Genomic DNA, 6,451 nt, shown 5'->3' with positions numbered 1-6,451 from the left:
TCTCAAATAATCTCTCTCTACTTTAATGTCTTATTTTCTTATCATCTAGATTACACATCTGAGAAAACAACAGGTGGCATTGGACTGAGTCTGGCTTATTTCATTTAACGTGATGACCTTTAGCTTCATTATTGCTTCTGAAAATGACATAATTTTATTATCAAGTTTGTACACGCTCCACTGTGATCATTTAGTACACTTCCTCTATCTAGTCCTCTGCTGATGGTTGACATCAAGGGCAGTTTCATAACTTTTTCTGCATCTTGGCAAAGCTGGCTCTTTAGCTCATAACTCAGAAAATAAAACAGCCATTTCCACCTCCTTTTTAACTATGGGGAAAATGTCTCTGTCCCCATGAAAATTATTCTTGGGGAACTCATTGCAAGGATGCCACTTGTGCAATTAGTTCTTATTTTCTCTAGTTATTTTTCCTCTGGATTATTCCAACATATTCAAAGACATGCTCATGTTGCTCATGTTCCCCGTTCCCCTCCAATGAAGTTCCATGGTATCATCAGGAGGTTAATTTTCTCGCATCTCTGTATCCCTTCACGCTGTTAGATTCATCCTCAAGGCACTACCCCTTACGCTGACAAAGTCACTGTAACAGGTCTAACTCCATATATCTATAAACCATGGCATATGAAATTATTAGGAAGAGTGATTTTGGCAGCTTTCTTGGTGCTCTCAGAAGGACATGAAATGTTTCTTTCTTTAGAAGCTTACAGAAAATGAGACTATGAATATTTTATTTGCCAAATATTTTACAGGTCTGCTTTTACTCTAATTCTCTTGAACAAATCGTCATATGAAGAGTGATTTAAGTCTATGTCATGTGAGTCAATGACTATGATATGGGGTAGGAAAGATTACCCGATTGAGACACAACCATAAAATTTATATTAGTCTCCAAGTAAAAAGCCAGAGCCTTCCAAATACGACAGGTGCCACAGATGCAAATGAGAAAACAAACGATGGTGGGAGAGGGGGCCACTACACCACCCCACACATCATTTCCAGAATTAGATGTTTCATTCTCCAATGGTCCTCTGCCATCACTGGATCCAGCATCTTCTCCTATATTCCAATAAATGCTAACACTTGTCATTTTATTGATGACCATAATTCAGAGATTATTTTAACTTGACTTGGTTTCCGTCATCCCACCATCTAGTCCATCAGTAGGGTCTATGTGTCCCATATCCCACATCTATGCTAAAACTATTGCGTGTCTGATTCAAAGACCACTGTCTAGGTGTTCCTACCCTGTAGATTTTACTCTGTTTCTGGGTTCTAAAAAATTTTTAGAAAAGGTATTCTAAACTATAATCAGAATCATTCATGCATACAGACATTAACAGTGCCAAAAAGATAATTGCTAATACAGAGATGGGTAAGCTTTTAATACATTTCTCAAAATGTCAGAATAAAATCAATTTATTTATAAATCTCAATCTTAATTGAACAAATAAAAGGCATGTTCAGGTTATTTTGGATTCAGGAAAAGTGGAAGCATGCATACTGAATAAGGAAAGGATCCAGCTCTAGAAATGGCTGTGGAAATTAGGCTAATGCTATAAAATCCTGTCGGTCTATTTCTTTTACTTGTCACATTTTTAACATTTTTTAGACATATTTTGGAATTATTTAAATATATTAAGTTCTTTAGGTATGGGAAAAATTTTACTGTCCTGCTACTTAAAATTTCTTGATGCTCTTTTACTTTATGAAAATTAGTTGACATTGGCTTACTTCGCCTGGAGTAGGGTCCTCTTAAGAAGAAGTCTTCATGTTGGGTTGATTGGTCATTGTGAGGCAGAAGCAGGTGAATGCCTGTAACTCTGAGGGCAGTATGGCTTACACAATGAGCGCCAGGACAGCCAAGGCTCTATAATAAAACCCTGTGTCAAACAAACAAACAAAAAACAAAATACCCCAATTCTATTAGAGTTGAAATTAAATAAATGAGATGTGCCCTGAATTCTTTATAGAGGGTTTTTAACTGTATGCATTTTAAATAAATGAAATCCTTTTGGATAGGTTTTCAAATTAGTTCATATTCACTGTACATATTCGTGAGTTCCATAAACATTTTCAGTCAAGTATACTATATACTTTAACCATATTTAATTCCATATGTTTTCCCACCTCTCTCCCCACTAGTCTCTGTCCTTTTCACACACACACACACACACACACACACACACACACACACACGAGAGAGAGAGAAAGATAAAGACAGAGGCAGACAGTGACAGAGAAACAGAAAACCAGACAGAGACAAAGAATATATTGACATATATCTAAAATCAACATATGAGAAAAGAAATTTGATATTTGTCTTTCTGAATTTTGCAAAAAAAATTATAATCTCTAGTTCCATCTACTTTCCTTCTAATAACATGACCGAGTTTTGATCATAGCGGATTAAAATACCATGTGTGTCTATGCTACATCTTCCTTAACAGCTGTATGAACATCTAGGCTGATTCATAACTTGAAGAGTGCCATGGAAACCACAGACAAGCTGGTACCTCTGTAGTATGTCTAGACTCCTCAGGGTATGTCCCCAGGAGTGGTATAGCAGAATCATATGGTAGTTTTAGTTTAGTTTTAAATTTTTTGAGGGAGACTACATATTGATCATCCACAATGGCTAGATTAATTTACATCTCCAACAACAGTGTAACACTTTTCCTTTTTCCCCAACACCTTGACCAGAATTTCACTTTTGTGTTCTTAATGATAGCCATCTTATCATTAAGTGCGGTAATAGCAAAAAAATAAATTTAAATAAATATATTTAAATATAAAAAATTAATAAATAGAATTGCATAAAATTAAAAAGTTTCTACGCAGCAAAAGAAACAATGAACTGAGTGAAGAGATGCTTTACAGTATGGAAGAGAAATCTTTGTCAGCTCCATATCTGGAAAGTGACTAAAATTTATACTGTATGAAGAATAAGAGAAAAAAAAACTCCCCCACCAGAGAATCCAATCAATAAGTGCACTAATAAAATTGTGCTGTGCTGGCTACTGTTACTGCATCTTGACACAGCTAGAGTCATCTAAAAAGAGAGAATATCAGCTAAGAAAATGTCTCCGTAAGATCAGCCCAAAGGCAAGTCTGTAGAGCATTTTCTGATTAATAATTGATATGGATGGTACCGGCTCATCCTGAGTTTTTGGTCTGGGATCTATAAGAAAGCAGACTTAGCAAGCTATGAGAAGCAAGCTAGTAAGTAACACTGCTTCATGCCTGCTGCTTCAGTTCCTGCCTCCAAGTTCCTGCCTTGAGTCCTGCTCTCCCTCCTGTCCTCAGTGGTGGAGTGAGACCTGAGAGTTGTAGGCTGGAATACACCCTTTTCTCCTCAAGTGACTCGTGGTCATGGTGTTACATTACAGCAGTAGAGATTCTAAGTCAGAGATGACGGATGATTCTCAAAGGATGAAATACAAAAGGAAAAAAGATGAAAATTGTTTATCGTCCTCAGCCATCAACTAATTGAAAGTCAGAACTGCATATGGATGCACAAAAGACCCAAATAGCCAAAGTAATACTAAGCAAGAACAGCAATGCAGGTCATATCATAATACCCTGTTTTTAAATTACCCTACAAAGTCATAGGGGAAAAAAAACAGTATGGTGCTGGCTCAAGCTCAGACATGTAGACTGATGGAGTAGAATCAAAAACCCAGAAATCAATCCATGCAGCTACACCCATTTGACCCTCAACAATGGAGCCGAAAACTCACATGGAGAAAAAAAGCCTCTTCAATAGTAAATGAACTCTCATCAAAAATTTATTATAGTCTAATCTACAAAAAGGAGTAAAAAAAAAAATAGCTCCAATCTTTCACCATGTCTAAACAGATTTCCCCCCGAGACTGAGAAGTGTTATCTTGGTATTCTTCCCTCCCCAAGTGTTCTCAACTGGAAGTTCCAGTCTGGGAAATGACGGAATCATAGGAATTGTGTTCTGAGGTTTCCTGGATGAAGATGGTGTCGTGTGGAGTCGGGAATTCGGGCAGGGAAAAAATGGAAAAGGAGAAAGGAACACACCTCCAGAGACCCATAAACATGCAATCTAACTCTTAAGCCTTGCCATCACCACAGAAGGGGAAAGCCCACCATGCCCAAAGCCCACCAAGCATCTTATTTTCCTCTCTCTTCCCTGGCAAGAAGATATCTCTCATTTCTTGATGCCTTTCAAGGGTCTAGGGAGGGAAAACAAGAGGCAATAAGACATCGTTAGGTGCACAGAGCCTTACATTATAATGGCCATTTCCTATTTTTGTTTTCAAACGAGGGGAGAGAATTAGGATTATGTCATTAAAACAGTCATTGACTTAACCTTTCATTTGAGGTAGGATAGTGGTAGCAACGGAGACAAAAAGAGACGTCTCTGGGATATATTTTGGAAGTAGATTGACATATATTGTGGTTGGAGGAATAGCAAATGAAAAGAGAACTAAGAATTACTCTGAGGTTTTCGTTCTTTGAGTGCATTGTGTCCTTTTATTTCCACCCTCTCAAACTTTTTATCGCTCTGAGCCAGAATGCAGTTTGGAGCAGTCTGGTGTTCATAGCGCATCGATCTGGATCTCCTGTGAACAACACGGGTGGACCATACACATAACCCATGTGCTTACAAGGTGAAAAGAGCTGGGGTGTGGATGAATAATGACGTACGTCTTAAACCTCTTCAGAAAAGGTTCCTGGGAGCAGAGCATTTCCACTGATATTATAAGGGGAATGGGGGCACCAAAGATGAGAGCAGGAAGGCAGGAATGATGCTAGTTTAAAAAAAAAAAAAAAAAAAAAAAAACTTGGATTCATACAAAGCCAGTCAGATTGGCAGCTCACAAGGATGCTTGCCTAAGGAGTGGACACTCCCATGAGGTCCTTGTGTGTGCTCCGCAGAAGTCATGAGAATCAGAGGGCAGGCGTTAGAGTTTCCCACCTGAGGAATCCCCAGAACAAGTGTTGCGGTTACTTTGCTGCTGCTGTGATCAGCAGCAGCACCGAAAGCTCCCTGGGGACAAAAGGCTTTCTTACATCTCACGGCTTAAAGTCTGTTGTGAATGCAGTCAGGGCAGAAACCCAAGCAGAAGCCATGGAGAGAAGCTGCTTACTGGCTTGCTCCCTGCAGATGGATCCGTCTGCATTTTTATACAACTTAGGACCACTTTTCCAAGAGTGGCGATGCCCACAGTGAGCTGGGCCCTCCCACACCCATCATTAAATAGACGTCCTAGACGTCCCTATAAGCCAGTCCGATGGAAGTATTTTCTCAATGGAGGTTCCGTCTTCCCAGATGACTCTAGATGGTGTCAAGTTGACAAAAAACTAAGCTGCACACCGCTAACGGCTGTGACGAGCAACCCGAATCTGGTTAGCCAGAGTCGGAAACCCCTCCATGACGCTCCCCAGTGCTCACCTCCATAAGAAATTAATTTGGGTTGCACAACTCAAGTCTTCTGCTGTAGACAGAAGTATTTCATTTTTTAGAAATTACTAAAAATATTTATAGCTTGACGAAGCTAATTTAAAACACACAGCAAAAGCATGCCATTTTCTTAGGTTCTCTGGACTGCAGATGCAGGAATGGCAGCTTATCCCTCAGCAGTGATGGCTCGGGCAGGAGCTCTCTGTGAAAGTAATTCTCTCTTCAAGAGAACCCTTGAGCAGACAACAAGGCCTTTCTACTCACTGGGCAACTGTCAAGCAAGGAGATGAAATTGTCTCCTGTCCCATTTTCCCTAAACTTTCCAAGCATTTGGGCCTCAACACCATCCTGACTTCATCCTAGGGAGAAGTGATATTTTTTTCTCTGACCCAGGAAAATATTTTATAATCTATTTCCTAATCTAGGAAAAGCTGAATCTTACCCCTGTTTTAAAACAAAACAAAATAATAAAAAAAAACCCTAACTAAAATTTGTCCTGAAAAACAAGTGTGATTAAATAAGGCAACCGGAAAAATATTTTCTTTGTTCTGCTGAGAAAATTCGACAGAGCCTGAGGACCCCAGCCAGCCTGGCCATTAGGAATTCAGGCCAAGGCAGGAAAGCAGCCATGCTTACCCTGTCTAGCTGAAACAGCCATAAGACATTTCTGGCCTTTTTCTGCTCCTTGGATAGAAACAACTGCTATTAGCTTCTTTAATAGTTCTGGAGAAGATGAACTCCATCATCTCTGCACATACTGGAGGAATCAATTTTTCTCTGATGGAGCTAGCAATGCTTCTTGTGGAAAAACTATTTTGTCATAAATTTTAAAGAGCACACGAGGAGAAACAATTTGCTAGCTCCAGAATGTACAAAGAAAAAAAAGGGGGGGAAATCGGAAGAAAGCGTAAGGGAGGCCATCAGGAAATGGGAAGAGCCACTAACCACATTCATTCTGAGGACAGTGCTAAGCGGGTGCCGACTTCACGCTCAGCATTT

This window comes from Alexandromys fortis, unplaced genomic scaffold, assembly GCF_014885135.2.
Source record: "Alexandromys fortis isolate MF-2015 unplaced genomic scaffold, M_Fortis_MF-2015_v1.1 scaffold_164, whole genome shotgun sequence".
Lineage (NCBI taxonomy): Eukaryota > Metazoa > Chordata > Mammalia > Rodentia > Cricetidae > Alexandromys > Alexandromys fortis.
Note: the sequence above shows the minus strand (reverse complement) of the source record.